The sequence below is a fragment of the Sceloporus undulatus genome, chromosome 2 (assembly GCF_019175285.1).
Source record: "Sceloporus undulatus isolate JIND9_A2432 ecotype Alabama chromosome 2, SceUnd_v1.1, whole genome shotgun sequence".
In the NCBI taxonomy this organism is placed as follows: domain Eukaryota; kingdom Metazoa; phylum Chordata; class Lepidosauria; order Squamata; family Phrynosomatidae; genus Sceloporus; species Sceloporus undulatus.
In genome coordinates, this window is record NC_056523.1 from 131,043,023 (window position 1) to 131,051,390 (window position 8,368).

General features: G+C 41.6%; 1 non-coding gene across 1 annotated transcript; it reads right to left on the bottom strand.

The window, feature by feature from the left end:
• Positions 1-1,465: 1,465 nt before the first annotated feature.
• Positions 1,466-1,606, bottom strand: LOC121924517. The gene has a single exon (XR_006102635.1). It is a non-coding gene; the product is annotated as a U4 spliceosomal RNA (small nuclear RNA).
• Positions 1,607-8,368: the final 6,762 nt, after the last annotated feature.

Sequence of the window (8,368 nt, forward strand, 5' to 3'; positions counted from 1 at the left end):
GCTAGAAATTTGGGGACTGAACAAAAATTTCATGGGTGGGGGAATGAATTCTTATTTAGAGGTGCAATGCCCTTGTTATACACTCCTCCCTATGTAGTATACCCTTGAGCACCTGCTGTAACCTTTCCTAAGCGAATGCCTTGAGAACCAGTGTGGTGCAGTGGTTTGAACATTGAATTACAACTAGGAGCTCAGGATTCAAATCCCTGTTTGGCCATGAAAACCCAATGGGTGACCTTTGACAAGTCACTCTCTCTCAGCCTCTGCCTCTGCCAAGAAAACCCCATGATAGTTTTGCCTTAGGGTCACAATAAGTTGGAAGTGACTGAAAGGGACACAGTAACAACTTCATGCCTCAGAAATGTCACTTCTGGATTGTTGCAATATGTTATACTTAGACCTATCCTTGAAGAGCATCCAAAATGAAGCACCTTGACTGTTACCTGGTGTATAATACCGGTTACCAACTTTTTTGTCGGCTCATTTCTAAGTATAGGCTTTAGCCTTTGAAGTCCTAAGTACCCTAGTGCCTGGATCTCTGGGGGACCACCTATATTCTCCTGAACCTATCTGGCTGTTAAGAGGTATAGGAGAGGCCCTTATGAGAATTTCAGCACTAGATGAAGCCTGCTTCATAGACATATTTGATATGGAATTGGACTGGATAGCCCTTGTGGTCCCTTCCAACTCTATAATTCTATGATTCTCTTCCCAACTTGTGGGATACTTTTCCCTCAGAGCTGCAAGTGGTTTCCATGTCCTCACCACTTTTAGAAGAGGCATCAAGGTAAACTTCTACAATCTGGCCTTTTAACTTGTTTTATTGGTAGTATTGTTTCTTCTTGGTGTTGCTGTTTAACTATTGATCACTTTTAATGATTTGATGATGTTTAGAAGCTTGCATTTTTTAATTGGGAACACTGCCTTGGTGGTTTTGGAGAAAGGCAAGGCAACATACTCTAAATATAAACAGATTAAATTAGAAAGACCTAGTTGTAGAGAGAAAAAATGAGGAAAATGTGCAAAAAATACACCTGCTAGAAGAAATGCATATTAAAAATACACACAATTTTTTGTGAGGACTTTAAAAAATTGCAGCAGATCTAGAAATGGGGGAGTATAAATTTAATGTTGGGAAAATGAGATCCTGAGTGGAATCAAATTGGACAGATTAGTCGATTCATAACATGAAATCAAACCACAAATTTTCAACTTCCATAAATCAATAAAAATTGAATAACTCTTAAGTGCAAAGAACATTATTACCTATGAGCTCTAATGGCAGCTATTTTCATCCCAAGCTCATCTGCTACTGGCTGGCTGCATATTCTGACAAAGCTAATCAGGGTTCCCATTCGTATTGCATTCCTGGGTGCAGTAATTAGTGGGGGTAGAGAGAGGTTGGATGCGTATCTTTGTTTTGGGAATTCCATGCATTTCTTTTTTTCTTTTTCTTTTTTCTTTTTCTCCATAGAGACTGTCAAAAATTGCCATTGCCGACTATATTTCAAGTCGTCATGGCAGGGTATTGGGAAAAGTTTTCAATTAGCAATAACCGTGCCTCGGATTAACCTCATTGGCTACGATACTGCCACTGCGCAAAGCTTGCTTTTCTTAGTACTATCTATAACTATTAATCCTGTTCCTAAGAGAGACCTGTCCACTGGTTCCATCAGGCTCATGATGTATCTTGGCTAGTATTTTTGCATCACTAGGTCCAACCTTTGCGGCACGCCCATGACATACTAGGGTTGCCTCGGGGCGGTGCGTGCACACGCCCCGCAACCCTAACATGCACAGCTGCGATGCCATTGAGACGTCTTTGTAGGTTTGCAGTGGCACAACTGTGCTGCAAAAAGGAGCCACTTTTTAATGTTCCTTTGTTGCTGTGCAGCAGTGTTGCGCAGTTTGGTTGTTGCAGCACTGCTGTGGAGCAAAGAGAGGTGCCTCCCTGGCACCTCTTTATGGCGGTCTGTACCCCGCCTATGTTAAACATTTTAAAGTCCTGTTTATTATATCTTTAGATTTGCCAATTTGGTAGACCCTACCAGGGCTTCTATTCCACTAGCATAGTTTTTGAGGCAGGAAACTTAAATCTTATTGTGAAGTCAAAGGCTTTCATGGCTGGCATCCATAGTTTTTTGTGAGGTTTTCAGGCTGGCAAAACATCAGGAAGAAACTCTTCTAAAACATGGCCACAAAGCCCGAAAACCCCACAAAAAAACCTAAATCTTATAGATCAGTAACCAACATAATGATGCCAGAAAGTGCATATGAATCAGGAAAAGAGGACATGTTCTAGGTCTGAGGGATCCTGGGCCTGCTGCTGGTACAAAGCCTTGGATTAGGTAGGTACTCCAATGACAATCTTTATGGGAGCACCAAGCTTGGGTAGATGGTTTTCCTTGCCACAACATTTTAATTCCTTTATAGCGCAATACTACATGTGTAATTTTGGATTGTGAATGAATGCAAGCAGAGGCCCTGGGAAATAAATCTCACTCTGCTGACAGCGTGGAGTTGGAGTGAGAAAGGCGGGGGGTGGGGGTGGGAAGAAAACAAAGAAAGTGTATGATGGGGGCAACTAGACCAGAGCATCAGTAGTAGTGGGTCTCAGGGTACATGCATTTGCCCAGGAATGCCATGAATGGGTGGCAGACTTGTGAAAAGACCCTTGATTTCAATTCACAAAGTGTCTTTAGGAAAGTCACTTTTTCTCAGCCTCCCCTCTCCAATTTGAGAATAACAATAATATTGATTTAAGCATTACAACAAAACATAAAGGAGCCCTGGTGTCGCAGTGGTTAAATGTCTGTACTGCAGCCACTCACTCACAAACCTCAAGGTTGTGAGTTCAAAACCAGCCAAGAGCTCAAGCTCAATTCAGGCTTGAATCCTTCAGAGGTCACTAAAATGAGTACCCAGCTTGTTGGGGGCAATTAGCTTACACACTGTAAAGTGCCTTAGGGAGTGCTTAAGTGCACTGATAAATGGTATAGAAATGTACTTGCTATTGCTATTGCAATGTGTATGGTAAGTTTTGGATGCTACATTGCAGGGGTAGGCAACTTCTAGTTCTCCAAATGTTGCCGGACTTCAAATTCCATCAGCCTTAGCAGTGTGCCCAGCAGTGAGGGGTCACAGGAGGTGAAGAACATCTGCAGATCCCTAAATTGTCCACCTATATGGTAATGCCAGGATGAGGAATGTGTGGCCCATCAGATACTTTTGGATTCCCGCTTCCATCCACTTTAACCAGTGAAACAAGGATGAAGATGATGGTGGTGGTGATGATGATGGTAATGGGAATTCTAGTCCAACAATAACTGGAGGATCATACGTTCCTTGTCTTGCCCTACTGTAAATTCTAAATGCTTAATGTTTCATTGCTGTTCTATCATTGCAATCTGTCTTGATTTTTAAAAAGCTTTAGAGGGTCAGGCCTCAGTCTAATAAGCATCTTTTCTCAAAGTTATTCTTCAGTTTGTTAGGATATTTTCATCTGGCAATTTAAACCCATTCTTTCTTTGTGCACCAAATTTTTCATAGTTTTTCACCCATAAACAAAGGCATTGTCTGTTGAAATAACCTTAAGGGATTCTTTAGGCTAGAGTGGTCCTTTTCTCTTCAAATGGACCATTGGTGTGTATTTTAAAAGTATGAAAACTGGGGTGCCCTGATTAAAGGTCTGAGAATCAGTAACCAGTTCCAAGAGCACACGGTGCTGGGGTATTGGGGGGGGGGGGGGGTTTACAAATAAAACACACACAAACACTCTAACAAACTCATTTGTGAATGTTATGGGTGGTGTGTGCATGCAAGTTTGTGTTTGTTAGAAGTGGTACATCTGGCAAAGGGGAAGAGATGTCTCTCTGAAGTGAACCCTACCCTTCTGCACACCCATTCTCAACCAATGAGCTGTGGCTCATTGAAACACTGGCCATTGATTCTCATGCAAATGGATGGATGATGTGAGCAGATGTGAAACATTTGGTTCTGTTCTTGCTGGCTTGTAAAGAAATAATGTAAGGGGGGAGGTGATGTGCACAAAGGGCGGGGTGGGGAGGGAAAACACTGGGAATTGCAGCAATGACTTTCTCCCTTGGTGGCCCACAACAATGGAGCTTATGTCAGCCTGTGCCAAGTCCTTCATGCTAAGCAAGTGGGACCAGTAGTGGCCGCATCTAGGTATAGCACACACACACATATATTATAAACACAGGGAAGTGTAGGAGCTGCGTCTGTCCAGAGGGGAATCATCAATCATTCCCTTCCTGTCCTGAGTTTATAAAGCAGTTCCTAACAGCACTTAAATGGTTTACTCAAGCAGCAGAGAAAAGGCTTACGGCATGCTTCAAGTATGTTGCCTTTGCTATGGTTGAGATGTGGTGGAGCTCTTCTGGAAATGACATCCTTCCCTCCGCACCCTTCACCCCGCTGGACTCACCTGCTGAAAAACTCTGGGGGCTTATGCACAAATAAAAATTATGCTTCGTTCTTTGGTCCCGTTCCAGGTGGTAGTGACTATTTACCTGTAGATAACATTTTACTCCCATTTTAGATAGTCGCTAAAGTGGATTTGCCAGAGGAAGGGAGAAAATTGTGTGTGGGTTGGGAGTCAAATGGAACAGCTGCAGCCTACTTGTAGCATAATGAGGTGACAGATGAGGGAGACCCTGAAGTAAAATTAATGTATTGCTTGAATGAATCAATAATGTATACAATTAACAACTGCAGCAGAACTGAAATCATCACTTCTGTTGTGTGTGCTGAAGACCTCAAAGTACAGCTCAGAATATTTATAATTAATCCACACATACCAGTCTTAAAACTCATATTCCAAAGCAAAAATGTGCCCTAATGGGAACATTTGAACCCAGAATCATTCACAGGAACTTTTCAAAGATGGGAGATGATAAAAGCCACAAGATGAATGATATAAGCAACGTATTTTAATATGTTCCTGTAAACGGCTTGATGCAAGTTCTGTAAAGCACCACATGGTACTAGTGCTTGGCAAATTAAATTCTTAAGAGTGTGATCCTATGCATGTGGCCTCAGAAGAAAGTTTCACTAGGTTCAGTGGGACTGAGCCTCAGTCAAGCAATGGATAGGAAGGGCAGCCTTAGAGACTAACTCGAATGGGACTGGGGAAATACAAAGCAGGAGCTCTACTGTATGCCACACCTCCACCCACCTAGCACATACTGACCAGGGCACAAAGCAGAGAAGGATCATTCCTTTTAATAATAATAATAAAATTTATTTCTATACCGCTTTTCCGCAGTGATCAAAGCGGTGTAAATCAACACACACCCAAAAGTAACTTGGGGGAGGATTTGCCAACTCCTGACTGAAGGCCCAGGTGAGCAGGACTTAAAAGATGGGTATAAAGGGCAAATCCCCAGGGCTCAGACATCTGGAGGGCTTAGGCCTCTGCATTAAAAAATTATAATATATCCTGACAGCCCAAGGAGTAGCTGTAATATATGTTGCTAAATTTAGGAGAGGGAACTGGTCACATGTCTTGTCCTGGGGCCAGCACCAGTTCTTAGCACTACAGAGGGCTAGGCCTCTCTGGAGGTGATGTGAGGACCAACATGGTGCAGTGGTTTGAATGCTGGCCTAAGGCTCTGGGAAACCAATATTTGAATCTCTGCACAGCTATGAAAACCCACTGGATGACTTCAGGCAAGTCACATTCTCTCAGTCCTAAAGGAAGAAATTATAAATCTCCTCTGGAAAAAAAAACTCACCTAGAAAACTCTATGATAGGGTCACCATAAATCAACTTGAAGGCACGTAACAATAAGAAAAAGGTACTGAAGCAATTTGAGATATGGTGGATCCCAAGCCTTGTCTACTCCAACCCTGAAATTCTCCTTTTGAGGACTTATGCCAGCATACCTTACACCATCACCCCACTGGATATGAGGTTTTCATAATTAATATCTAGCATTTTAGAGAAGTCATAATGACTTTTGGAATGACCTAAGGACACATGGGAGACCTAGACAGTACTAAAATATATGCTGAATGAGTTTGCTACTCCACTCCAACACCCCTCCCTGGCTCTTAGCACTTCCTCTCACATTGGAGACTAAGGGGCTGAACAGACAGCCCCTAAGGGCTCCGTGCCACCCCTTTCCTCACCAGATTGAGGCTATGGCAACCGCATGCCACAGCCCCGATCTGGCCTTTCCACAGCATAAAATAAGCAGCAAAAAGTGGTGCCGTAGAAATGAGAGTAAAGGCCTGAACAGACAGGTCAAAATAAAGTTGCTTCGAGTCACTTTGGAGCTATGCTGTTTAAATGATGCATGTGTCCTAAGAAGCCAGAAGCCACACCCAAGCCATGCTCCAGCCCAAGGACTGGGGCTCAGCTTTGACGCAGCTTCTGGACTCTTAAGATAGTATTATTATTATTATTATTATTATTATTATTATTATTATTATTATAGTTTTTTTATATAGCGCTGTAGATTTACACAGCGCTGTACATACAAATAATAAAATTGATAAAAATGAAACCTGCCAATGGCATACATTCTACAAAATACATATTAAACAATAGGTAATAATACAAGATAGAATTGGATAAAATAAGCAGGCAACATTAAAGACATCAATATTAAATATTGAATCTTAGATAAATAATCTTTGTTCTTTCCAGGTCTGTGGCCTATCATTAAGATGCATTATTTGTCTCAGGCAGCTTTGAAAAGGGCTGCTTAATTATCAAATGTATTCTTCGCATAAACATCAGCTACCTAGGCTGGCAAAGCTTCCAGCCAAACCCGTGATCAAATCTGGAGGGTTGATGTAGCGATGGACTTGAGCCTTATTCAACCTGGTGTCCTCAAAATATTTTGGATTACAGCTCTCATTCTCATCAACCCCAAGTAACACAGACAATGGTTTGAAATTATAGAAGAAAATATTTGTAGACTTTCAGTTTGAAGCCCAATGATATATGATATTGAACTGATTTACTGCTGGTCCAGTGTCACACTAGAAGTGTACAATAATACACAAACTTCTGTTGATGCCTGAAATTACACTGTCTACAAATGTTTCCCTCATGCAACATAATACTTGATAATGATCATTCATCATTTTCTTTATAGCAGGGGATGAGAACCATGAGTTCCTCCAGATGTTATCAAACAGCAATTCCCAACATTTCTCCCCATTGGTTATGTTACCCAGGGCTGCTGGGATTTGTAGTCAAACCTTTGAAAGGTCCTATGACTCCCCCCCCCCCAGCTGTTTTAGCCACCAAAGCTGCACAAACCATTTCTTCTCTACCCTTGAGTTATGAAATAGCAAGTTTGTCAATTAATATGACAGCATACTTGTGCTGCTAGGAGAACTTAAATGTGTGTGTCATTTAAACAGCATACCTCCAAAGTGACCCGAAGCAGCTTTATTTTGGCCCGTCTGTTTGGGCCCTTAGTTTCCTGAAAAAAGAAGAAAAACTGACAGTTGTGGAAGGTAGTGGATAGATGAAAAGACCAGAAAGCATATAAAGATGACAGGAACAGCTGGAAAAATCATTTGCCACCCAGTCATTCAGGTACCGTAAGTGCTTCCCCATCTATCCAGATACATTACAATGATTGTGAGTTTGTTTTGTGAAGCATTCAGGACCAGATTTTCAAAACATTCCAGTGGGCAATTGCCTGCACAAATCGACCAAATGAACACAATGTCATGGATGCTGCATATGCAAATCAGGCATGAAATTGCATCGGCAGTTTGTTGCCCTAAACTGTTGAACTGTTGGCCCAAGACATTTCTCCAGTAGACACCCAGCCCCTAAAGAAGACCATTTAATCTTGGGGTGAGTGTACTTAAACCTTGATTTGTTCTGTTTCCAATGAAATCTTATTGCAGCAGGATTAGGGGGGGGGGGTATTTTGGAGCTTATTGAGTGAGAAAGGACATGATAGCTATTGCCTTTATGCCACTGATTTGTTGCTGCTTATGGCATGTATCTTTTGCCAGTAGAAATTGTATGAGTCTAAAAATTGAGCTTCAAATGACCATCGTTGTTTCAAAAAGTATATCACAAATGCAGTGTTGCCATAGTATCATAAAAAGCAAGACATCCTTCATGCTGATGATGGCTTGGTCCAGAAACTGATAAGTTGTCTACCCTAGCCCAAACCAGGGGTTGTTGCTTGCTATGGATCCACTAAATAAACATAAAAATAGAAAATATATTTATGTGGCCAATATGTCAAAATGAACTCATACCCCCCAAAAAAGAGAAAATCACACCCAGTATATCATCCACGTAGAGAACAGCAAAAGTGGTAGATTAGTGTTGATATAGCAAGCCAGGATCTCAAATAGTTAGTAAGAA